The sequence below is a fragment of the Drosophila yakuba genome, chromosome X, assembly GCF_016746365.2.
Source record: "Drosophila yakuba strain Tai18E2 chromosome X, Prin_Dyak_Tai18E2_2.1, whole genome shotgun sequence".
In the NCBI taxonomy this organism is placed as follows: Eukaryota; Metazoa; Arthropoda; class Insecta; order Diptera; family Drosophilidae; genus Drosophila; species Drosophila yakuba.
The window spans coordinates 22,827,012-22,854,793 of NC_052526.2; the positions used below are offsets into that span (position 1 = coordinate 22,827,012).

Below are 27,782 nucleotides of genomic sequence, written 5' to 3' on the forward strand. Positions count from 1 at the left end.
CTGTCATTCATTCAGTCAGCCAGTCGCTCATCGAATCGAATAAGACAATTCATTCATCTGAGATAATCGAATGGTGGCAATCTGTGTACGATGCCAATGCCTCGATGTTGTTTACAGTTGTCTTCGTCGGAACGTTTCTATGCCAAACTTTATAAAATAATGAACTCGTTGTGGGCAAAAAGGGCTAAACTGGTGGAAGCGCTGAAAACTGTGGGTAAAAGAAAAATGCGGGCCAGAAAGAGGTATCGTAATGCGAGTGGAAAACATTTTCGTTTGCTGTTTTCCCATAAAATTATGGGTAATAATCTAAAAAGAAGGAGCATAAACTCTTAGCATTCTTGCACTTCAGTGAGCTTGAATGAGACACAAAAATACAAAATATTGGAATCCACATCTTAATTATAAGGTCGCATTAAGATGTCGGTTTGTAGGACAGACAAGCAGAGTGGACAGAGTGAGCTCTTTAATACTATTGCTTCGATTCTCAAACGAAGAAAGATATCTACTCGAGAAAAACATTGTACTCCTGCTCGAGGTTTCGTGGTTTCGGTCCTGCTAGGCGCTCATCGTGGAGTTATGAATGTGTTCATTAGCATTTGATCGCTGATTGTTGACTATACGCCACACTTCATATTTAATACCGCGAGTTCCCCGCACTTCGAGCGGGGATTTGGTGATTCTACCAAAGGGATGCCACTCAGCCGGTTGGCCACGCCACGCCACGCATCAACATTTGCCATTAAATGCAAATCTTGAAATTACATGTGTATTTATTTGCCACAAGTATGTAGGGTATGGGTTGCATGGGGAATCGGGAGACGACACCGAATGATAAACAGATGCAGTTGCAACTCGCCGGCTGAGGCGGCGGAAAAACGCATAACCAGAAAACTCAGACAGACGCCGTCGTCGACATTCTGGAATGTAATTTTAGCCCGGGGAATAAACTGCGAAACTTTCATATACGCCAAGTGCAAAAATAGAAAAAAGGAGAAACGCTTTCGGCGAAGAACGACACACTGCATACTCTTGAAAATATTGTACGTATCGTTAGGATCTTTTAGATATGTTGAAGTTCTTCGATTTCATAAAATAACAATGACTAAATAAAAAAACCGGTTCAGAAAGCGTGAATACTTTTGGGAAAAAGTGAATATATACATATTAGCCTTATTAAGTATGCAAATTAATAATTTTTAATTCTTTAACTTTGTAACTTAAGTCCTATCTAAACACCAATAACCTCAGCTAGTGAGGTTCGAACATGTGTTGAAGACAGCAAAAAATGTTCGCATGGCAGGCGTTTCTTTTTTAGGTAAAAATACATCTACTCATCAGACCGTACAAATACGTATACATATGAAAGATATATCCAGAGGGCGAAAATGCAACACTTTAAACTGGCAAAAACAAATGCGCATAGATGCCAAAAAACACCCACATGCAAGCGAATGAGAATGTATTCATTCTATATGCATGGAGGCGCACAGAGCGTATCACTGGAATTCTAATTTGCAAGCGAAATTGAACGGAAATGGCAATTTTCAAAGTGAAATGGCAAACGACGACGTCGGCTGAGACGACAAATGCAACTGAAATTGCGACTTGTTGACAGGCTAAAACTTGGAACGGGCGGGTTTTCACCCAAAAAGGGGCGGTGTTTTGGGCTCCGTTCTACCCGTTTCTCCATCTGCTCTGGTTGCCCCGCTCCTCCACGAGGGCGGGTAATGTGGGGAAACTGGGTTAGCCACCTGGGCGTGGTCTCATAGACGCTGTGTATATTTCAAAGGAGCACCTGCGACAAATACACCAAAGGATAATGACAACTCGGGCGCATACTCCACAAGCTACAAAATGGCTGAGGCACAGCCAAAGATTAAGACATACTGGAGAAAACAAAAACAAATTTTATGTTCCTAAAAAGCTTTAAAGGTGTAATTCGGCCATACTTATGCTGCCTTAAGACACCGACTACGAGTACGGATACTTCCCGGTTCGCTGAATTATGAATCCACATTCATTTCAAAATGCCACAATTGGCATATTAACTTCTATTTCGAAAATACCCTTGGTTTTTCTGTAGTTTTTGCAACCCGAACCAGCAGAAACAACAATCAGTGGCCATCTGGCATTTTTACAACTCATTTAACAAGGCGTTGGCTTCTCCGCCTCCAAAAAACAGTAACCGCAAGGACGACGATGATGACGACAATGAGGCATTTTCCTGCCCTGGGAAACTCGTCCTTCAGTTTCCCTTTGTTTTGGGGAACGACCAGTTGATGAAAGTGGCTCTCTCTCTTTCTAAGTTTTGTTTCACTACTTTTCTTGAAAGAAAGATGTGCGTTTATTCACGCGGCTTTAAAGCACAATTCATCCCAATCAATTGCTTTTGTGGTTTCTGGAATATTCTTTATGCTTAAGTGGATATTCCTTCCATATCCCCTAGATCAACATATTCGCTTTACGTTATCATACTAATAACTCCATTTAGAGCGGCCAAATAATCGCAATGGCTTTTTGGCGGAGGGAGGAGTGTTTACCTGGGGAGACCTTCGGCTTACACCGCGCTGAAATGCCACCCTTGGGTATCGAGTGCTTGGAACCTTCTTGTGCTCGGATAAAGCCATCTTCTCGCTTACGATTTGCATATTCGACTTCATTAAGCTTCCGCCCATTTTTTTTCTGTTTCTTTTTGTTTTTTTTGTTTTGTGTTTGGTATCTTTGGGGCCTCGGGGTATCTTTTTAGCCAGTTCATTGTGGCGTCGTGGTGGTCAGTCGCCGCTCAGAGTTACCAAACCATTTATCACGGGACCTCAAAATACCTACCCCAAAATACCGACCCCAAAAGGAACCGCAAGTCGGGCGAGCGACTCGCCAAGGGATCTGGCCTCTAATCCACGTCTTGTTGGCAACAGATTGAAATTTATTACGCATAAATCTAGGCATTCATTTGCACCTGTTCTTGGGTTTCGACGACGCGTCGCTATGCTAACTATTTCCGCGGCCGGAAAGAGCAACAGCTTTTTCCGGAAGGGCTGGCTCGGAGCGGAGGTGGCGGTGCGTGCCGCTACGCTCAGGTGACAATCGAAGTAACCGTAATCGGTGAGAGAAGACGAGAGAAAATAAGGACCAAGGACGACAAACGAAGGACGTGCCGCAATGCGCGCGATTTGAGCGCCACTCTGCCCATTTACATCGCTAAAAGAAGGGAATGTTGAAAATGAAAAAACTTCGCACTGGCTTTAGTATATATAATTTGATCTATCATGCCTTTTGATTTGTGTTAAATATATATTGTTAAATATACACTTTACTTCGTTTCAAAATAGTGACTTTTCCAAGTTAAACATTTACATTTGCCCAGGAATTTCACCGACTGGATATATTGCGGTGATTTCACGCCAGCTATGCCGTAATCGGTTTTCATTAAACTCTACTCCTCACAAGGACTCCTCTTTAGCGCGACTCCTTTGATATTCGAGCGTCCTGGACGTGCTGCAAATGCGCTGATGAATGGGCAGATGTAGATGTGTTATGTGGTTTCGACTACGAGATACTGATACCCTTTACCAGATCGAGATTTAGGCTGCAAGTAAATATATATATAGTAAGTAAATATATTTATGCCCTAGACAATTAAACGTCAACTAGCGGAAAGTTGCTTACCAAGAAATTTAGATTCAAGATATTTTTGAATGCAAAATGTTGTATATATGTTGTACGTAGGCACATATAGCCATGAACATACCTCAAATACTCCTTATATTCCTCTCCAATAGTCACCATCTCTTGTGGGTAGAAATGCTAAGAAGGCGTGCGGAACGGAGTCGGAATTTCCAAGTTGCTTGCTGCAACATGAGCTGAGCCGTTTGATAAGCACAATCGATGCCGACAAGACGGACTGAAATTCCGATTGCTGACTCAAAACTCAGACTCTCTAGCAGACACACGAGCAGCCATCGAGAGGCAAAGTCCTGAAGGACCCCACATTATAACAGCATAAAATAAAAACTGAAAACAGCATCCGAAATCACATAAACACTTCGATTTGTATGCGAACATAAGAGTGCGAAAAGGGGCGCCTTGAGCACAGTCTGTGCCACAAATCGTTGGCTGAATTTGAATAAATATTATAGCAATTGCGTGGTTGAGATGAAAAAGAAGCACTTAAATACAAATATATATATCTATACAATACAATGTACAATTTCTGATAAGTCTAAAGCAAAGAAGCTTGCCAATATTCTTAGCCAGAGTTGCATTTATCGTATTAACCTAAAAACTGAACCCCTGTAGCCTCTTTAATTACATTATATGTTCGTTGAAAATAGCGGACAAAAAAAGCTTTTCTCAATGCTACCCTACAAAATTGAGGTATGTCCGAGTGTGTGCCCAAATCCTTCGTAGCAACTAGTGAATGAGGAGCGTAAACTATTCGCAGTCACTGTGCTCGTCAGTCATCCCGTCGCGTCGGCAGTTTGCTGGTAGAGACAATATTTTTCATGTCCCGCTGGTCGACTATTTGTAAGGACTATTTGCTCCGACTTTATAGTTCTATTTTGCTGCTCGCTTCATTACTTTTTTAAGTTCAGCTTCCAGTCTTATGGTGTTTTTTCGGCTGCTCTGTTGTTTTGTAGTTCTTTGTTTCTTATGCACTCTGTGCGTTGTGTGCTAGCCCGCTAGTTTGCCAGTTTGCCAGTTTGCTAGTTTGCCAGTTTGTGAGTTCGCTTGCTGGTTTGCTTTGACTTTGCATGTCGCTCGCCGAAAGTTCGTGAGAATGTCAGAATGTTGGAAAAGCAAACGGCAAATGACACTAATACCACGGCAGAGCCAGCCAAAGAGCTGTCAGTCAATATACCAACACAAAGACATGGTGTCTTTAGGTATGTATGCACATAAGCCTGTGTGTTTGTTGGCCAACTTTCGAGCCCCGGAAGGCGATGCGTTGGGTTCGATACCCTCACGGAGGGTTTTTTGGATTTTCCATGGAAACTACTTTCACATTTAAAGAAGAGGCTCACGGTATGGTATGCAGCAACAATCATAAGGAGAGCAGTATTTACTGCATACTTTCAGCGCGTTTGTTCTAGCGAGTTTGTTTTAAAGAGTTTGTTCTGGTCCTCCAGGAACGAGTACTAAAGATACTGCATTTTAAAGTAAAACCCACCTGGGTTGCGCACGATCATGAAATACAAACTGAACAAGCTGAGCGAATATCTAAGAAGTCCAAACCAATTTGCGCAGTGGTAAATTTACGCCCATTTTCCACTGACACTGTGTTGTATATCATGTAAATAAGGGCACTCGAAACTTCGATCCCCAAGGCTTGGCCTTATTTCAGCGTGTTGCTCCTCTGCCAGAGCCTTTGTTTTTCCCCATTTTCCAGCTCTAATGGCGTGTTTGGTGTGTTGTGATGTTGTGTTGTTGTGTTGTTGTGTTGTTGTGCTGTTGTGTTGCTTGGTTGGCTGCTGTGCTGCTGTGTGTGACCTTCGTTACGTGTTTGGCAAGTTCATTTTTTGCGCGCCAAGTAAACTCGCAGACACACAAGTAGTCGCAAGTGATGCCGAGTGCTCGTGCTCATGCTCGGATGGTTGAAGTGTGTGTGCGTGTCTGTGGCATGCGCCCCATTCCCCATTTCTCGTTCCCCATTTGCCCCATTAGGTGCCTTATATGCTCCATAATATGAACTTTGCGTATTTTCTTCGACACGGGCCCAAACATGTGTAAGACCTCTGACAAATGTCTGCGTGGAGCTATGCATGTGTGAGTGAGGCATATAAATATAAATAAGTTTGTGTGTCAGCGGAGAACTTGTCCCTCCCACTGGCGGAACCCCCAGCACTGCACAGTGCTGATCAGTCCAATAGTGCCAGACGGCTGAAGGGCGCGTATCTTGCTTCCGAGCGTGGTTCTACACCATTGCCCTATGATGGCCAAGGCCAACTAGGCCAAGATGTTGGGAACACACATCCAGTGTTTCGGAACGTGGCATCCCCGCCGCACATAGTGCTATTGTCGTGGCCGTGTCTGTGCGAAACACACGCGCCGCTTCCCTTTGTTTGCATACTTATCTGTCTCGGTGCTTGGTGTCGCTCGCCGCACTCTACAACCTAATTTGGCCGCGTTTTGCGCATTTCTTCATTTTTCATGCATGCTAATGTGTAATATTTTGACAGGCGCTTTCCACCCACCCAACCACTTGGTGAACGCCACCCAGCTAAGCCAGCACCTCTGATGGCCCACAAAGTCAGTGGACAGGCTGTCTAGGCTGTTTACAGCTGCGTATTATGGCAACATGACTTTGGCATTTCCCTCCCTCCTCCCTCCTCCCTCCTGCCTTTCCCATTCTCCCATCTACATTCTCCATTTCCCGTTCCACGTTTTTTCCGACTTCACCATCCTCGTGCCGGCCCACTTTCCCACTTTGTATGCAAATGTGTTTGGCTTACGCTTGTGCTTAAGTCAAATTTATGGCGGATAACTTTTGGCTAGTATTTTGACCAATTGTGCGACAAATGTTTATTAATTGCGGTGGTCATTTCGAAAGTCCTGGACGCCCCTCGCATTGGCTGCTTGAATTCGCATTATTATTGTTATCATGTGGCTTTGATAAATGGGAGAAATGCGTGGAAAGTTTGATACCTTTTGGGGTCAAGTTGGGGAGTGGAGTTGGGGAGTAGAAACGAGCTTGGGCCACCGCGGTGGGTAATTAGCAGGAACTCGCATTTCAATCAACCGAAAATGAATATTGATTGACCTACTTGAAGGCGGGGCTTAAAGGGTTTTTAATCCCTAGAGATTCCCGTTGTTGTCGTACGCTAAGAAGCAAAGTCTTCGGCAACAGGTAACCCCAGGCACCAACTTTTCTCATTTAATATTTGCCAGGCTTCTAGCCCAAGCACCAACTTTCCTCCAGCTTAATGTGCACACAGATGCCACACACATCCACATCCACCCACTTGCAGGACGGTCATATGCAGAATTTCGCGAACACTCGTTTGTGTGTCCATGCATACGGAATATGGAATACGGAATACGGAATATCGCATGTGTGCAGCCGTGCAGCCGCCTCTTGCTCCGCGTGGCACAACTGGCGGGAGCGAAGTTTTTTGGCAAGCTGTTCCTGGCTGGCGAAAATTTCCATAGTTTTACAGCGAAATTTGCTTAATCCGGGAGACCGCCTCCAGCGGTTGCACACGGAGTCTTGGGCACACGGAGTGCTGGAGACCCGGATTCTGAAGACGGAATGCACTGCAGGTGGCGGGGGGCGACTGACAGAGTGACGGAGTGACGAAGTGACGTAGTGAGGGAGTGACGGGATGACGGGAGAGATGCCTCGGGGGCTTCTGTAAGTCCCGGCTTAGGCCATTTCATTCCATTGCATTCCATTTCCACTTCCACTTCCATCGCTATCGCCATCGCCATCGCCATTTCATTTCTTCCCATTCTCCAATCCGTCATCGCAGTTTGACAAGGGCGAATTCAATTGCATTGTCATGTGGGATGGCTGGTGGGTTGTGGGTGGGTGGTTGAGTGCTCCGCATCTCGCTTTTCATTTCGCATTTTCATTTTCATTTTCATATGAAACCGCAGTGCCATCAGAGAGAAAGAGAACTGGCGGTGGGTACTAAATAAAGGGATTGACAGCGACTCAAGTGTGCACTATTGCACGGAAGATTCGACCTGATAAAAATCGTCAACTATTGAGGCCTAAGTGAATAAGGAAATCTGTTGCAGTCTGAGGGTTTTTTGTATTCGCACGATAGCGGACTGGTGTCTCAGGACAATCCATCTTATAAATAGTATCTATACGTTGTCCATAATGGATTGTGGAAGAATAAATGCCGAATAATGAATTTCGCCACTTAATTATTCAAATCTACCTAGTAAATGACATTAGAGAGTATATTATTTATTTTACTCTTTTATTACCGTTGATCTGCCTCACATTTTGCAAACATAATGGATGAAACAACTGGAAGTGTACTCAGCATGTAAGATTAAAGCTAAGTTTGAGTGACTGCTGCTAACCTAACCGGAATGTCAACACTGCCACCTTGCTGAGCAGAATGCAGTGGCATTCGATCCCCGTTCTGCCGTGCAGTGCACTGCAATCGATTCACTTTCTCTCACTCTCACTATGCCGATAAGAGCGTCCTGGGCCACGGGGAAATAATAAAGAAAAAACACTAAACCGAGATTATGCAAATCAAAGGCGGCCTTGCGCGCCATCGGTGGCAAATGCATGCGGTGGCGGCACCCACCCCTCCCCTAACCCTCTTCACTCCACCCAACAAACAACCAGCCACCACCCACCGCCCACCGCCCACCGCCCATCGCCGCCCCTTGGGGGAACAACAACCACATTGACTTGCGCCCTCATGCATATGGATGCGTGCTCGTCGTATTTGTTTATGCGCCCGCCATCTTGTTTGATCAAACACGAGCGCAAACACATCTGTATATTTATGAGCTACCCCCAATGCCCCGCCACCCCCCCTCCGCCATCCGCCCGCAGCTTATATTAACCGCATCTCTGCCAATGTGACGGCACTTTGTGCGAGTTCTTCCATATATATATATTTGGATATATATATATACATATATATACATACATATATACATATAGTATATCCATACAGCGTATATGCATATATCCGAGTGCATGGAGGCCTCGCGTCTATACAAAATTCGACAACGGGAAAAATATGAACTCTAACGCATTACTTTCGTCACCGACTGCACTGAGGGCATATATGTTACGTGCTACATACTTTTAATCGGTAATACGCACTCCATGCGAAATAGCAGAAAGTGTACATAAGAGGTCTGTCGCAACAGTATGGGAGATACACGTTCTCACTATGTTTTGTGCTATCCATAAAACTTTATATACCCGTTACTCGAAGAGTAAAAGGGTATACTAGATTCCTTGAAAAGTATGTAACAGGCAGAAGGAAGGGTTTCCGACCATATAAAGAATATATATTCTTGATCAGGACCAATAGCCGAGTCGATATGACCATGTCCGTCTGCCCGTCTGCCCGTCTGCCCGTCTGTCCGTCTGTCTGTCCGTCCGTATGAACGTAGAGATCTCGGAAGCTATAAGAGCCAGAAAGTTGCAGTATGAGATGCAGTTTCTAGGGACTCCTACGGTATTTGTTTCACAGCATGATCGACCACACCTACAAGCTGACCAAATTTTGGTTACACTTATTTTTTTATTTGATCTCCCAATTTCTATCAATATGCTAAAACATGTTACCCACTACCCCACTCCAGTCCGAATAAAACAGCAAAATATTTCGATATTTTGGTTAACTATTTGTCTTGACAATTTTAATTGATATGCTTAATACATTTTGGCCATGCCCAGTCTAACGCCCACAAAAATTATTTTATTTTAATTGGCAATACTCGAAGTGTGTGTATTTTGGAAAGCACAACAACAACCTGTGAGAAGCCAAATTATTTTTATCAAAAGCAAAGTTTTCAGCCTCACGAGAAATATTATATAATCTTCTATACAATTTTTTTTTTTTAAATCGTTTTATTTATTAAGTGAAGAATCCGTACATCATAATATTGTATCTTAACATAACAGGGGAGAAATATTCTAGGGGTAACCAAACACTATATACAAATTAGTGAAGTAGTTTCTTCTATACAATGGCAATAAAACGTATGTATAGGGTTATGCGAAATCGAAATATTGAACTCAGGCTTGTCAGTGGTATTGTATGTATTGTATTGTATTATTGATGTTACCTGAGCTTAAACATTTAAAGTGGGCGTGGCAACATGAATCAACAAACTTTTACTCTACGAGTAACGGGTATGAAAAGATTCGCATCACCACCAGAGAACTGCAGCAAGCCACCGGCACCCTAAGTGTACCCGCTAAACACCGGGAGTCTCCGCACCCGGGTGTTTGGAGACACCCTAAATTTAGCAATGACAAACACCCGGGTGTTTTGCCACCAGGGTGTTTTTTGTGCAAGTACAAAAAACACCCGGGTGTCTGCTGTGCAAAGAAGTTTAGGGTGGGTGACGCGCAAGCAAGGATCGGCCGCAGGTACTTTTCTGTATGCATAAAAATTGTATGGGTGGAAGCGAGACACGGTCCAAAAAATTTAGGGTGAATGGAAACACCCAAGAAAAAGGTCGTGCACATGTTTTTGCGTTTTGATGTATCTAATGTCTTTACAAAAAACAAACTTATGTATTATTAAATAATATATTATGTATATTATTAAATTATTTATACTTAATTAACACAATTCTATTTCTATTGTTTTTTTTTATCATTTTAAAAAGAAAAATTATACATACAAAGTTAAATATGGTAATTAAATATTAAAAATTTTAACAAAGCAAATAATATAAGATATAAAAAAGAAATGTCTATTTCGTGTTGGTTAAATTTCTGTAAATAGAATGCATAATTCTACAGATTTTCGGCATAATATATTTCGTTTTTCAGTACTTAATGTACTTTTCTTTTTCGTATGTTACCTACCACAGGCACTCAAATGTCTACCAGACACCCGGGTGTTCACCAAAACACCCGGGTGTTTACCAAAACACCCGGGTGTTTACCAAGACACCCGGGTGTTTCCGAGAAAAAGGCACTTGCCTTTTTCTGCATGTTTGCCTTCTCTACCCTTCGTTATGAGTGGCGAGTGTGATTGGTACCCGCGACGTAGGGTGCCGCATTGATTCGGGTGCGCAGGCACCAGGGTGTTTGCAGACACCCGAATATTTTGACCGGGTGTTTGTATGTACCCTCGAAAACCGGTGTGAGTGGCACCCGCACTCAAAATTGTTGAGTGTGATCAGGGTGGCTAAAAATGCCACTCTTGCAGTTCTCTGATCACCACCCACTTTGCCTTGATTGAACATTTGAACATTTTTCGCCCCTGAAAAGTATGCTACACAGCATGACCTTTGAGGTAAAGTACATATCACGCCATGAATTAAGATCTCTTGTGTTTGTTTATACACAGTTTTTTGTATGCATGCATGCTCCCACTGTAGAAGACTTTCATAAACATGCACATATATCCACATGCAGGTATCCAAAGGAGCATAAATATGCATAGCTTCCCTTTTGAGAGTGTGTGTGTGTGCAACAACCAATTCGATTTCCATTTCTGCACAAAATTTATGCGCGAGTGCAATGCAGTTTTATTGAATTTGATTAGAAACGCATCAAAGCTGCTGCTGCCACTGCCACTGCTTCTGTGGCTGCTGCCTCAATGCTCCAATGCCTCAATTTGCACACCGCCAGGTGGCAGAAATGATGTGAAGGTCGTTCATTACTGCACTACGGGAAATTTGACCCCTTTTTCTGGCCAAAACCCATTCTGGAGTTATAAATTACAAAAAATAGAAGGGCGGTGCCACGCCCACAATTTTTGGTACCATTAGAGATATGGACTAGTGCAACCCCATACAGAAAACGCAAACTAAATGTCTCTCCCCGCTCTGGAGTTATTAATTTAGGGCAGAAAAAGTGTTCAAATTTCCCATAGTGTACTGTAGTGATGAGAGAGGAGCCAAGGATCCAAGCAACTCGACCTGACTTTGAATATGCAATGGGGCTGGGTATGGCAATGTCGCTTGGGCTGAGTTACTTTCACGACTGGAATTTATTACTGTAACAAAGAGTATCAAATGTTTCTCTCGAATATATTCGTTTAACCTTAGTAGCATCACTTACTTCTTCTGCAGATGTCATATAAACATATAAACATTCCGAGTAAATAGGTTTGCAGACCACAAGAAATATGCCATGATTGCCACCGTAAAAACATTAAGCTACCGGGTTTTATGGCAATGAACATTATCACTCTAAATGAACGCAATGTTTATTTAGTTAACGTGGTTTTTTTGTGGTTTTAAGCAAAAAGTAAAAAGTCAATACTCCATTAAATGTGCATTATTAATTTATTACTTCAAATTACAGCCTTCAGTCAGCCTTTTTAGATTCGCTTTAAATAGTAAATTGCAAAAAACGTAAAAAACAGCCTGCTGCATGCTCTTTGCCAAGCGTTAAACTAATTGCTTCACGAAATCCACCCACAAGTTGAGTAAAGTCCCAATGATATGTGCTCCCCGGCTCATCCTTAATGCTGCACGAACCCTTTGTCCAGATATTGGTTTTCACATTCGCCGGTGCCCGTACTACTTTGCTGCACTTTGCCGCCGCCGGCTCTGCAGCGAACTTATCTGCAATTTGCCGCGCTCCCACGGGAGTTCTCCCCAAATACACCCAACTACACCCAACTACACCCAACTACACCCACCCCACCGACCACGCCCCCTTTTTCGGTCCGCCCCGTTCGGACGGTGCTTATGCAAAGCATATTGTTGCTCATTATCTTCACAAGGATTAACATGTTATCCTTAGCACGCGCGGCCGTTTCCCATTACGCTTGGTCCTTGGTCCTTGCTCTTCGCTCCTGCACTTGCTCCTCCCCACTTTCCCCTCCCACTTTTCCCCTGCCACTAGCACTTTCTAGCCATTTCATGCTGGCCCCGTCTTCCTGCTTTGTTTCTGCAGCGTTGTTCCCGTTGATTTTTGCATGTCGTTGGCTTTGGGTTTTTACCAGGTTTCCCTGCGCTTTTCTCGGTTTTTCCTGTTTTTCGCCGTGTTTTTTTGGTTTTAGCTTTTTTAGGTTTTCCGCATATTTTTTTGGCCTCTCGCTTTTTGCGCGCTAAGTACAAGCCTCTTCAGGCGGCTTTTGGGCGCCTTGCGAGCGTCGAATGCGTAGAAGAATTATTACCGCATTTTCCTTTTTAGCCTCGCGCTCCGGCGGATTTGCACGTTGCCTTTGGCTCGCATAACCATCCGGTTATGTCGTGCACCTTCTCCGCCGTAGTCCCGATGCTCCGGGATCCGGGCTTGATACCCGGATTGTTGTGGCCCTCGGGCTGGCGTATTGCTTACAAATTGTGCGTCTCCTTGCCAGAGGCAGTATTTTCTGATGCAATTTCTGTCTTTGATGTCGCTCCCACGCCGCGTTGCACGTGGCCCCGGAGATGTGCTTTCCGCACTTTAGGCAGAAGTACCAGTAGCTGTGGGTCCTCGGTGCTGTATCTTAACATATATTATCCACCTTCGTTCCTGCCGCTAAGATACTAAGATACTACGTTCATAGAACCAGCTGGATCCCATAATGAAACATCAGATTCTCGAATGAATCAGTAGCCAGTTGGCTAACATTTAGATAACCATTTTTAGAAATTAGAGCGTATAAATACGTCGAGCAACGCCACGCAGGCGTCACACCTGTTTTTAATCTTTTTTACGGGTTAAGCGGCCCTTGGCCTTTGGCTTAACGTGTTTACCTTTGCCATCCGACACCCAGCCCAACCACCCACTTTGTTTTTCGACTTGAATTCTACGCTCTTCCTGTTTTGTTTTTGCGAGTTTTTTCTTGACAAAGAACGCTCTGCTGATACAATTGCAGAGGTAACAACAAAATAATAAAACAGAGAACCCCGAGAGTAGAACAAAAAGGAGGAAATAACACAAAGCGTTGGGATTGATTGAATTCCGAATTTTTAAGCATTTCGCCGCAGTCCAAAATTTCGTTAGTCAAACTGCAGAAGCGAGTGCACGGAACCGAAAACTACCAAAAAAAAAAAAAGAACACGAAGCCCCTTCAAGAAAAACCAAGGAAATGGGAACGTTATAAATATTGCAGAAACATTTTTTAAGTGCGAGGGAAATTCAACTTTAAGGCGCGCTTATCCCCAGGCTGATGAAACATCAAAAAAATGCTGTATGAAATGGTATACAAATTTTTGAAGCACTTGGGGGTCTCACGACAACACGATGTCTATGAGTTTTTAATTTTAAAGAAGTATTTGCGAAACGGTACAGTGGTGCAGGAAATGTGCCATAAGGTTGCTTAGCACGTCAAGAAATTTAAACATAACTAACGCTCTCCGAAATTGGGCTGCGCAGTGTAAGGTCATTGGTGATTAGCTATTCCTTAATATAAGGGGATTTAATCTTATATGTATATACCCTATAATAATATATATACATATATTAGAGTATACAAGTTAACAACTGAAGAGAGCAGCCAATATATTTGATTCAGCAACTAAGTAATTTTACATAAACAATACCCTAGCAGCTAAGTAGTTTTATACGAACTTTGGACTTTTGTTCTGTTCGAGATCCGAAAGCTTACGCTTCGACAATAAAACAATGCTCCGGCTTTAGCCGTAATACTTTTGTCTATCATTGATATAATTAATGAGCCACAAGGCCAGCGATTAGGGAGGAAGGTAACTTGAACGTAACGTAGTCATCATAAGAAGACTTTACCACAACCAAGTTGCAGTAGCACTGCAAGGAATCACGGACAGCCGCCAACGCCGTAGGAAGTGGTTCATCGCAGGAAAAGGGCAACCTGTTACGACACCCTGCACCTATACTTAATTTACATACATATTACATTTGAACAAGCCATTGAAACATAATCGAATATATCGATAGAATAGAAAAACGTGCCTCCGAATTGCCACAGTGCACGAATAAACAGCTTACAAGATTATAAAAATTGCAAGCACCAGGACGATTGAAGAGAACTTCAACTTGGGAACCCAATGCATGTGATTCAGCCACGATAGGTCCTTACATGGGATAGGTGGGCGAAAACTTTGAAAGCCTCATGTTCACCACCCACGTCTTCCCGTTCTTCTCTTTCTTTCCAGAGCCGTAGAGTCCGAGGTAATTGAATAAACGATCCACAATCACGAGTCAATGTGTGAAGGTGAGTACAGCACTCGAACTACACGCCTCTTTCCCTCCTGTTGACCAAAAACCGGATGCCTAGATGCGCTATCAGCTTTCTCGGACCGAAGAACACTGAAAAAACTCAAATTGGGCGGGAACGAGTCCTGAGTCCTTCGAAAGGAGTAACCATTATGTGTTTGCATTGGCTGTAAAATGTGGTATTCAAGAATGGTTTTTCGGTTATCGCCGATAAGTAAGTCCCTTAAAATTTGCAGCTCGGTTTAACTCTCCGAGAATAGTCAATCTTCTAGTGCATCCGAAAAATACGAGTAGACGTTGAGCATCATAGGGGAGAAGTGAAAGTCGGTGCCATAAAAAGCAACAAAAGACGGCGGCGACCAAGCCGACCAAGGAAAGCCGGAATAAAAGAGTGTGAAGAGGACTTGTGCATATTGAATTAAGCGACAAGTGCAAGCAAGTTTGAGGCTTTTTAAACTGTTTTCGTGTGTGTGTGTGTGTGTGTGTGTGTGTGTGTGGAGTCCTGGCAAGGCTGCGGCTGTGTGGGTGAGCGGGTGCATGAGAGTGCGAGTGTATGAGGGCCATTATTTTGTTATAACAATGGCGAAAGTTTCGAGCAATGGCCACAAGCCGATGGTTCAGTGCCTTCCCACTCCCACCACCAAGTCGCCCATCGCCTCAAGTGCACCGAACACTTAACACAATCAATACACGCACACACCCACACACACACACACGCAGGATGCGAAAATGAGAGAGGAAAATGAGTTAATGGAAATTCTTAGCAAGTATTGTGATTTGACAGCTGCGTGTAGCTGGCGAACAATAGGCGACTGCACGGAAAATAAAGTATTGCTCTATGTTATCAATTTCCTTCGCTAGCATTTCCTAAACTGAAGTTCAGCTTTTTTTAAAGTTTTTCAGTAGCTGTAGTTTTCGTACTTATGTGTATTCACTCGCCATATACAAGGGGAAACCATTAAAACAATCAGCAATAGAAGATACTCTATTCACGTGTAAATTGCGATAGCTATAGTAATTTTTTTGCGTGTACCATGATGGTGAAAATGAAGTCGAAAGAAAGGGTGCGAAAGCTGTTAAAGCATCGACTAACTGCACAAAGGCGGCCAAAACTGTCAGTTTTAAGGAGCTGGTCTCCTTTGACAATTGAATCTCGCCAAGGAAAACCTGTCTCTCGAGCTTTCCTTTTGTGTTGAGGAGGGAAAACTTCAGCACAACTTAAAAAAGAGCAAGTTTGAGAGTGCAAGTGTGAGTGTTCCATTTTAACTTGAAGAATTCAGGGGATCCCCAGGCGAGCGATGCTGGTGCTTGTTTGTCTAATAAAACCGCTCCCAATACACAAACGCATCATTATCCATTTTCCATTTGTGCGTGCACATCCCGTGGCCCAGCATCTTTCATTCATTGATTCATTCATTCGGTTTACACCATTCCACTAAAGCCCGTTTTTTGCTGGCCTTCGCCAACCGACATTGTTCTACAAATTGATGTTGGCCAAGAACAAGGGAAAAAAGTTAATAGGGGCCGTCAATGGGGATCGAGAGCATTCGAAAAGTGCAGGAGGAGTTTTAGAAAGCATTTCAGCGTACTGATATTGTTATTTCTCATAAACCTAAAATGTCGTATTACCGAAAATAATCATGGAACTTATATGTAACTAACAACTATTGAGGACTTTATATAATTAAACATTTTATTTAATTTACAATTACTTATGTAAATTGGTTTAAGCTGTGTCCAGCGATTAAGCTAATAAGCAAAATAATTCACCTTTTAAACGCCACATCTGAGCTACCCTGCTAAGTGAATACGTCCAAAAAAACTCATCAAATTTTCGTGCTTTTGTGGTTTATTACCCTTCTCTCGCCTGATTGATGCATTAAGCCGTGTCGGTGCCTTCGGTGGGCCGTTCATCTCCCGAATCCGTCCCCCAGGATATCGCATCCTGTCTCCATAGGCTTCTGGGCCTTGATTAATGATTCGACCGACGACGATGGCCAGCGTCAGCCATGTGCCATAAAAGTCAGAGTATAAATGGAATCAAACGTAGTTATGGCCAAAATGTAGTGCCACTCAATTAGACGCGTGGCAAATGGATTTATCTACATTATTGGAATTATCTTGGCCATTAAAATCTAACGCTGTTTTGGGCATTTTCTTTTTAACGAGAAATTATAGCTGCATTGTTTTTTTCTACTTATTCGTATTCTTATTCTTATTGTTATTCTTATTGTCAGCGTTAGCGTTAGCGTTAGTGTTAGTGTTATTGTTATTGCTGCTGTCCTTGTCACCAGAGGAGCGAAAATAAGAAGAGGAAAGTGCGCGTCTTTTATGACTTCCGTTTGGCTAAAATGCCGCAACGGGGCACGACTGTGGTGCAAAATTCGACCGGGGTGGTGCAGCGGCAGCTGCAGTTTGACTCCACGCTCGAGTGCGCTTGAACCCACCGAAAGCCACCGAAAGCCGCCCAAAGCCACCCCCAATTGTCTGCTTCTGGCCACCGAAGGCAGCTGCCGTTGCCGAGCTTTGTTTGCGAAATAAAACTAACAAACAAAATTGTAATGAAAAGCACAATAAACTGTCAGTTTAAATATGAAAGACTCCGCTGTCTGTCTGACTTTCTGAGCACCTACTACCACCTACCTACTTTCTGGCCACGCCCCCAAGCGCCCACGAAGCTGCATAAAAGACCGACAGTGGTGGCCCACAGTGGATTACTGGCAGTAAACACTGCAAGCAGTGAAGATACACCTACAGAATTTGTGGATGTTTTGAGAGACCCTGACTTAAGACTTTATTTATTTTAATTTCAGTCTGAACCTTGCACACAGCCAGATTAAGGTAAGGACTTACGCAACTAGTTGCTCATAGAAATCGTTAGGAATCCAATCAAATAAGAGGACGTTGGGTATTATCGTGTCGTATCAACCAGAACTTTAAATAGTACCCAGCATAGCTGGGATGTGTGACATATTCGATGGTATGCCTTCGGTAATACACTGATTTCCCCTGGAAAAGAGCGTTGAAAGGAGCAGCTGCGTACCACCCGGCGTATACGTAATGCCCTACAAAGTCCTCCTTCTGCGCCTTTGTGCGAACTTGTCGCTACTTAGCGAAAGGCGAATAGCGCACTGCCAGCAGGGAGGAAATCCCCGAGCTCCCCCGTCGTCGTAACAATGTGCTGGGAAAACATTTGGGGTCACTCGTGGAAAGTCTTTCGCCAACAGGAACAATGCAAGGAAAGTATTTGCTGTGAAGTGAATCCATAATGAATGCACTCACTCGACTGAGGTTGCTGCGCCCTTCGCGGCCCCCGTAATCCTCGCGGTGTGCCCGCAGATTTTCTTCGGCTTCTTCAGGTTAAGTTAGTGTTATTAGTGGAATTCATTTGGCTAAATGAGGCAGAAATGATCATTATACAAGTTCCTTTGTCCCATATGCCTACGAATTAGGAGAAGGCATTGCCCTTTGAATTTGTTAGGGAGTTATTCTTAATGAATTGGTCTTATTCCATAAATTCCAAGCACAAAAAACCAACTGTGGTGTTAACCAGAGTGTTTGGTACATCCGTATAGAACAGCCTTTCAGCTATAATTGCTATATGGAGCGCCCTCTAAATCGATTCAAGCAAAACCCATTCCCCTCGCTAAAAGCCCTGCACAGTGATGACAATTTGCGTTCATTCCGGACTTGGAAACGTTAACAATGCCGAGTTATCCTGCCGCCTGCCGACTGCCGCCTGCCCCCCCCAGGACCACTCTAACATCTAAGCGCCATCCCAGCTGCATAGTTTGTAGTCATCAACGGGCAGCGGCGCAGTCCGTCGCAGCCCTGTCATAAAAGTAAAATAAAACGCAATATAATAACAATAACTGTAACAATAACAGTAATAACAGGACTCCAGGACACCAGGATGTGGGCAAAGGGCGCTGAGTGGGCGTGGTTCTGCCAGCAACGGCTGCGTCGAAATAATTAAATGGCATCAACAAACAACAGGCAACAATGGTCGAACAAAGGAGTAAAATTGCCAAACAACATTCGGAAAACGAGAAGTTATGAAGTTGAACGTTGAACGCTCAACGTTGAAGTTTGAAGGTTGAACGAACGAACCCACATTGTGGCGCATTGTAATTATAATGATCCGCAAGCAGATGTAACTAAAGACCTGGCCTGTCAATTTAGCCATGTCCGTCCATCCGCCTTCAACCAAACTAGCCTCGCAGTTTTTCAATTGTTTAGAACTACAAGTTTGTTTAATCACAACTTGTAGATTGATAAAGGGGGAGAAGTTGTTCTGGGGTATAGAAATAAATTTCATATAAACCGTACTACGTTAACAAACTGATCAAAACAATATTAAAAACTGATAATATTCGTAACAATATAGAATACCATTTTCAACCATTAAGACGTAAAACACATTGCTGGCTTTTACGCCCGTTTTGCACCACTGTTTGCGACAGGAAATGCGACGTTGCAGCGAGGGCCAAAATGGCGATTCGAAGCACTGTGAAGTGGCGGGCAGAGGACTTCCTGCTGACGCCCCGGCATTTCCTTGCAGTTGGGCCAGCAGCTTTCAGTGTCCAAATTAAAATGTATTAGTGCGCCCGACTGCGCTTTGGCGACTTTGTTGGGAAATACATCAATGACGGCGTCGAGTGTGTACGAGTATGTGGGCCATAAATCTCGACGCCTCAGCTCATTTGAAGCAGTAAATGTTCGGAAAGCGACAGCAATTAAAAATGGCAAACACCGAAGGAGCATAAAAACTGCACTGCAGCTTCCTTCTAAGACCACTTAACAGTTCCTTAAGGATCATCAGGACTTCCCCCCGCTCCGTCCGTTCATCGAACAACTCTGTTGCCCAAATGGCAGTCGTAAAATGTCGAAGACTTACGCTGCTTGCTCTAGAAAATGACATAATATCTTGTGGGGGCACTGCGTTTAAAAGTGCAACAGGACAAACGAAAATTCTGCCCGATAATCATGAAAGTGCGACGGGGAAAAGTGCGCTCGCCTGCTGCAAAACATCGTGCAAATCAGTGGATAACTCGCCATAGTTATTCGAAGTTTTACGAGAATTGGTACTGATTTTAGTTGAGCTTAAGTTTAAAGGTTTTAGTATGCATGCTGCTAAAATGAACTTAGTGCGCTCGATGCGTGCGAAGAGCTGATTAAAATACATCTACTAAACTGTATTCAAGTGAGTGCGGGAGAGGCATGTCTAGCTTAATCAATATCATGTTTATTACTCATTTCCCATGGCATATTAATCAGGTGCTCCGTGCACCGTGCTGCTCGTTCGCCTAAAACCGGAAAGAAAATTGCATTTGTTTACGCGGTTTTAAGTTCCTGCATTAGCAGCACAACGCAGCACAATTCAGGGCTAAGAGAGCGGGGCGAGGGGGGAAAAGGACCTCCACTTAACCGCAGGAAAAGCGATTAAAATTCAGCACAACAATTTACTTTATTTATGGGGCAACATAACTTTGGGACTCAATAAAAAAGTTGGAGGACGATAGAAGAAAACGGCTTTCGGGCGTTGTAAAAGCAAATGATTCTATTAAATTGAGATTTGTGCCAATCAAGCGGAAATCAATCTGCACCCCTCAGCGACTTAGTTGCCCGTCATCATCGCTCAGAAAATCATAAATAATAAATAATTTCGTCCACCTTGTTGAAGACAACAATAAAATATTCATTGCTTGTTTATTGAATCTAATTTAACAACACTTAACCCGCTCAAGGGCGGTCGGCCAATCACAGTAAAAAGGAGAAAGCGGCGACACCGGAGAAAAGCAGGGAAAGCGGGAAAAGCGGGAAAAGCGGGGAAAGCCGGCCCAGTCCAGTGTGGCCATGAAAGGGATCTATTACGTGGTATTTAATCAGATTTTTTACGACCAACCAACAATAAAAATGTAAATAGTCACGAAAGGATTGCTTCGGTCGCTCCCAGTGCCGTTTTGCCGTTTTGCCGTCTGCCAAAAGGAAAAGCGCCTCGAACGGACTCGCACCCCAGCCACTGACCGCCACTAAACTTTTCTGCTACGTTTAATGTTTGCTGTGCCGTACTGGGATCTTCTGTTCTCTCCCTGCTCTTTCGTCCTGATTCGTCCTGTTTCGTCCCGTTAGTCCCGTTTCGTCCTGTTTCCCGTTTTCTGCGGCCTTAAGCGTCTTCATTTTGGCAGTTGGCTGACTTTGGCTTTTATGGCCATATGCCAACGCTGGGCCATAAAGAAAAATATGGTTTTACGACCGGCGGGGGGTTAAGTGAAAATGTCCATCGATAAACCCAATCAGTCAGCAAATTCACCACTGGTCTGCGTTCAATTACTGGTCCAATATTTTATTATGCAAAGAAACCGCGCACAGAGCTCTTGAGATAGAAGCGACTATAGAAAACTAACGTACAGGTAGATATGTAGATATGTACATAGATGGTGCTGGCAGCTAAGCTGTGCGTGTAATTAATTTCCAGTGGATGGCAAAAACTTTTATTAGCTTGTTCTTTATTTGAAGGCTGTCAGACTGGAACAGTATGAAATTTACCTTGCCCTCCTGCCTCCTGCCTCCTGCCTCCTGCCTCCTGCCACCTGCCTTCCCAGAAATCCGCCAGCCATCCACTCGCCGTCATATTACATAGAATAATTAATTAATTTTGCGAAACAGTCGAGCGTATTTGACTGGCAAAAATTTGGCAATTACTCTAATTGTATTTGCTCTGCAGAAATATTTGATGGCCCGAACTGTAGTTGAAATTTTAATTACGCGCTTAGTTTTCGCTTTATCGGCTTATTTTTAGCATTGAGTTTTCGGATTCCTTACGGTTGTCAAAGAATGGACTTACCATCTTATTTTAAGGATTAAAGATAAGCTACCAACTAACTGAACGACAAATCAGCGACATGTAATCAATAACAATAACAATAAATTCACAGGTGTAAAAACAATAAAAAATGTATCCGGCAACTTTTTTCCGTGTATTAAACAAGAAGATTAAACAAGCACCTTTTTAGTCCTTCATTTTCACAGTCTGCAACGGAAGAGCCTGTGTTGATTAAATTTAAGGAGAAATACCATGTTGCCCCAAGAATGTACATTTTGGCACTCGCAAATCTGCCACAGATTTGAGATTTTCTCGCAAATCCCCGATTGACTTGGCAAACGATGGAAGTGGGACACTTGCCGTTTTCCACTTTCATTTCGTACTCGAACATACAGCTTGCATACAGGTAAAACATTAACAGAGCCATACATAAGGATAATCTGGCTCTTGCCTTTAAAGCCATTGTTTGTCTCCATTGTGTGTTTGTGGCTCTGTTTGTGTGGTTACGTGTGTGGATGGTGGTAGGTGGGCGGTGGGTGGTGGATGGTGGGAGAAGTGAAATCCATAAATATTACTGTAACAGTAACCATTACGTTTTCCATGTCCGTGTAGCCTTGTTTTCACTTTGATTGTTACGTGTTGCCTGCACCGTTCGAGTTTTCTGTCCCGCCCGCCCACTTTTCCGCCATCTCCACCCTCCACCCTCCACCTGCCCCACCCCCTCCGCCACCACCCAGCATGCAGGCAAATTGGATTTTTATGCATACTTGGTCACACGTGCCCCAAAAGACAGCCCAGAAACGGATGGCGAGATTGAGATTGGAGTCGAGTCGGCGATGAATATGGAGACATAAGGCCGAGCCACGCCCATGGACAGGGTCCTGCTCAGAGGTGCCACTGCGGGTAAAGCAGTCGGAAACAACGCTGCTATCTAATCATTCTGATTTTTCAACGAATAGTGGTGTTTGAAAACGTATAGAATATATATTACAAAATATTAGTATCTATTAGATATTAGTTACTCACTCTAGAACAATTCGCGCAGTGTGGCCGCGCAAAATCGCCGCTGAAATAGCCGAAATATCCGAAATAGCTGAACTCTGAATGGCTCAACTCTGCCACCGACCCCTATCCACATCCACATCCACATCCACGTCGACAGTTACAGCATTTCTCGCCTCCTACTAAACGTAGTTATCTTATTCTTAGCCTTATTCCGCGCCGCCTTGTTGACTGTCCTTAGACCTTCGTTCGTTTGTTCATTCGTTTGTCCTTTTGGGTTGCGGCTCGTGTTTTATATCTTCATGCTCGTTCTGTGCTCGTTTGTGCGTTCGATTCGCTGTTGTTGCTGTGTCTGCTGGCATAAATTTATTATAAAATAATTTGCATAATTCGTTATTACTCAGCATAAACAACGTGAAATTAAGACGATTTCTTTTATGCCTTCGCAACGCCTCCTTTTCACCTCACCGTCACCCTCAACCCTCAACCCAGAACCTCCCACTTGAATCCACTCCGAATCCATTCTCCATTCTCGCATCCAATCCCGAATCCACAACCCCTTCTCTTCTGTCTCGTCCCACGGCTGCTCCGTGTCTATTTTGTCAATGTTATTTGTTTAGTCAAAGGCTCAGCTCGACATTCGCCCGAATTATTTGGAAGCTGTCCTGCCCCAGGACTTCTTCTCAGGACACCTTTGGGTCTCAGCTGCTCGAGCTGCCAAATCCCGGGTCTTTGTCCTTTGTCTCGGTACTGAAATGTAGAGGAAGCATTGAAATACACAATGCAGCCTAACTCCCGAGCCTCCGACGGCTTTATATTTATGATTATTGTAAATCTATTTGCATGATTTCGAAAAAGCGAGCTAGCAGCCGATACAGTGGGATTGTACGGGGTTTTCTGGGTCTTAAGGGTGGTGAGCATGAGTCGTTCCACAGGCAGCACCTTCTTGGGGACCAGGAAATGGATTCGTTTTTAAAATTAGATTAATAATATCTATTGTTGTCACAAGAAGGGCGGACGCCATCTATTTCACATAGATGTAAGGTAATGCCGCGTAATGTTGGTACTCCCTGTACTCGCAAATGTAGAAAGATGGAACATTGTTGGTCTGCTCCTTCGCCAACTTCCCCAGCAGCCGACCAACACCAAAAACTTGACCCAATCGCCGCCATTTTGCATGGACACCCGACATCCGACATCCGACACCCACTCATATACAAATGCACACATACACATACCCAGATATGCAGACACCAATAGGTGGAATACATTTTGTAGCATTTGAATGCTAACTGAGTTTACTTTTCAATTTGATTTTGTTGTCTAAGCAAATAACGTGAGCCAGCTCGCAAGTATAAACAAATAGATGTACTTACAGTGTGTGTGTGTGTGTGTGTGTGTAGATAAGTGGCAGTGTGTGCGAGAGAGAAGGAAAAGGTGGAGGGCGCATAGATGATACTTTAGATTTTGATGGCCTGTCCGAGGAGCAGAGCGTCCTGCGTTCGTCCAATATCCATACAAAAGCTCTACTTATTATGCCAGCAAGTAAATATTATTCACGTTAACTTCTACAAATAGTTTCCACACACAGATACCCGCAGTGGATACTGCATCCTCCGACACTGCAAGAAAAATACCCAAAGAACCTTAAAATCGATTGGTGTAAAGATTGGGTTAATTAGCAAAACTGGACAAACACACTTGGTGGTTTTCTATCGCATTCCTATCAAGTCCAGATTACCTGTTTTTGCTAATTTTATTAATTTTTTTGATTTTTAATTAAAGTACCATCCCTTAACATTTAGATTTTAACATTACTGTTCTGAAATAACTACATAATTCAAAGCCAGTAAAGTGATGTGTGTATATGTGAATTCTGCCTACTTGTATAGTGTTGAGGAATATTTTGTAGTGTTTTTATTTTGCAAGTGCATTTTCCAGGATCGGAAGATTTTGCTCTTGTTAATGCCGGGCAGAATCTTGTTGTCCTTCCTGTTCTGTCCTTCCCCCAGACATATTTATTGCCCTCGCTGCTTACCTTTTGTTGGATGAGGAAAAGGAAAAGGCAAAGGCAGCAAAGGGAATACCATTTCAAGTTGTTTTTCCTCTGCTTTAATGCAACCTTTTTTGGAGGAACTCTTGAAAACAACATATCTATAGTACTTGAAAACGTTTGGGTAACTTTGATTCGTGTGATCTATCACTAAATTAAATTTGTAGCCATAGCAGTTGGAGATGTCGATAGTTTAGGATTTGAGCCTTCTGCTCTTCAGGTGTTCAGCGTTTATTGCATTGGAAATAATATGTTACGTATCCCGAAAACTCTAGTCCTTTCATTTAAAGCTGTACATTTTACTCGAAAAATTAACATTTAGTATTCAAAAATGCATAACACAAATGATTTTCTTTTAAATTTCGCTTCGCATCAAAAGAACAAAAGTACGGCACCCATACTTTGCTTTCGTTATTGGTCAAGTTGATTTTGGAGTGGCCTCTTCGTGGAATGTATAAGGCAAATATGCTAAAAATTGTCAAACAAAAGTTCAAAATTCGTTTTGTACATAAAACGGCGCCGACAAAAAGCAAAGATTATTCTGCGGCGGGACTTTTTTCATTTTTCTCCTTTTTGTGGGCCGTAAGGTCGCGGGCGGCCACGTGGCCAAGAAACAACGTTAAAGCGGCTAATAAAATTGTGCTCATTAAAGAATAGCCAACTTTGCCCCTCGGCTAAAACGTAATAAAGGTTAGAGGAGTAAACTGAAACCCAAATCGGTGGCCAACGCCCCACCATCAAGAGTTTTAGCCGTCGGCGGATAAAGCGAAAAAGAAAAGCTGGAGAGTACGCTGGAAAAATAAGGAAAATCAAAGGCAAGTGCACACCGCAGTCGAGACACAAAAGAAAAATCTGAAATCAAGAGTTCAGAAGTGGATACAATGTGGCTGAGTACATGAGGGCACATATGCAGGACTTTCTGGCAATGCGAGTGGGTGTATTAGGAAAAAGGCTCAGTTTTTGGTTAGCGTAGTATTTTTACTATTTATTTGATTTGCTTTTGCTATTTATCTAGTATTTAAACAAATGGATATGAAATTATGCAGTTTGGCCAATTCCTTCTACCTATGTATATTCCTGCGTAGTTCCATATCAATTACTTATTGTCAGATTAAGACAGATTGTAAATAAAATGAAGAGACCAAAAAAAAAAAAAAAATGAAATAAAAAGCTGGAAAAAGAAGACTAGACAAAAAAAAATTATCATCCTATCTTAAATAGCTTACGAGACATTAATTTATGCCAAAAAAAACAGGTCAAATTCCCCATAGTGCAATGGTGAGCGCCATGAAAGGTGGATGAGCAGAACTGAATGTCCTTGCCAGGACTTGGATGCTGCACATGCTGCCATGAATACGAATTGCATTTTCCGAAAAGGAGGGCCAGGAGGGGCGCGATAGGCCTGCGAGTTGCACTACTAGAAAGTCAAGTTGAAAGACGAAGCCCAGCCTGATTGGGGGTCAACTGTTGGTTAGCTGAACACCACTTTTCCCACCACTTTTCCACCATGACCACCGTGGTGGTCACCCTACGGCGCCCAACGGCACCACTCGACGGTAGCCAAGAACAAGATTATTTAACCAGCGGCAACAAGCACATGGGAAAGCCGAGGGGAAAGGCCAGAGAGCCACATTCCACATTCGGAAAACAGAGCCGGGAAAGTGTAGGCAAACAAGCGAAAGAAAGCCAAAGAAAATGTTAATGGCCCTCGGTTGCCGGCCATCTCGCTCTGCTATTTCCCATCTCTGTTTGCCATTTGCTACACAGGGCGAAAACCTGTGCGCATCGGGGGCTTCAAGTCTCGGTAAAGGCACAGAGGCTATAATTAACCCAATACAGTTATACAGTTATGTATTTCCCAGATGCCCCAGTAGTTCAGCCACTTAAAATCGAATTTCGAAGAGCTATACCGTTCAGTGATAGTTCAAGAAGTAAATGTGGAATATTCAGCACGCACTCAAAAGACGCACACATTTTCTTCGCATACTTCTGTATTTGCTCCTGCTGTTGCTGCAGGCAAAGTTTTAATAAAGACAAGGACAAAAGCGTTGAACAATTCAGGCGCAAAACAGAAACAAGGCAACACAAACATTTCATGCTCAAAATAAAAACGAAAGCAACCGAGACCGAGCACACAGCACACAGCCGCATATACAGATACAAATACAGATGCTCAGATACATATGATACATATGAGCCGGCTTCTGGAGTGCAAAGTGTAGTCAAAGCTAAAAAGTCAAGTCAAAACCAGGCAAGGACCATGAAAGTAACCAAACGGCTGTCTAATGAGAGCAGTCAAGCGTTTTCGCCTGCGAGGGTGCGAGGGCGTCTACATGGTCTAATTTACCATGCTCCACCGCTCATACGCATACCTACACATACACATACACACACGAGGTCCTTGCGTACATAATCGTACTCGTATAGGCTCGAAATCACTGCTGAGCCCAAAGCCCAAAGCCCAAAGAACATGGGCGTCGTTTGCAGAAGGGGCTTTGCGTGGGCCCTCTGCTCGGTTCACAGCCGTTGCAGGGGGCGGTTCAAGCGGGAATCCTTTGTATTATTCAATTACCTCGTGATTGAACTGACCCCTCAGGTGATTGCCCCGCCCACGTCCCTGCCTCCTCTCCGATCCGCTCCAGAAACACAACACAACACACTCCCACTAGCCAGCTCAGAGCAAATTATGGGTAATTTAATAATAAAATAAACAAACAATCAAGAGCGAAGACAGCATTGCCCAGCAAATTAAGTCCCAAAGGGGTAGAGCCTTACATAGATAAGAAAAGCGAAAGGAATGATACGGGTAAATGGTGTACTAGAAAAATCATATGTAGCAGAATGGGTGGAGTTTTAATTAAAACCGCAAGTGGAATTGGATATATTACATGGAAAGTACCCTCCTTGGAGAAAGGTCGAGTTTAAGGATGCGTTTTTGATAAGCAGTGTGGACGCAATAAATCAATAGAATAAACGTAAGGTGTAAGAAGTGAGGAAAGGTTGAAAGGCCGCCAAGTCGCGAAGTGCATGGATATAGAGGTATAGCGCATAGTCTTCGACAGATACACTACTCTTCTTGCAATTACTTCGTACAAGAACTAATCATT

At 43.4% G+C, this 27,782-nt stretch overlaps 1 protein-coding gene across 6 annotated transcripts in view; it reads left to right on the forward strand.

Annotated features, from left to right (window-relative positions):
- Positions 1–27,782, forward strand: part of LOC6526233 (chaoptin) — a 190,533-nt gene that overhangs the window by 17,021 nt on the left and 145,730 nt on the right. For 4 of the 6 annotated variants that reach the window (XM_002102006.3, XM_015191226.2, XM_039377680.1 and 1 more), the window contains exon 2: positions 14,734–14,792. The exons of 1 other annotated variant lie outside the window; for it this stretch is intronic. The gene's annotated coding sequence lies outside the window, so the exon portion shown is untranslated. The remainder of the gene's footprint in view (positions 1–14,733; positions 14,793–27,782) is intronic. One more of the 6 variants, XM_039377682.1, reaches the window with a different exon arrangement.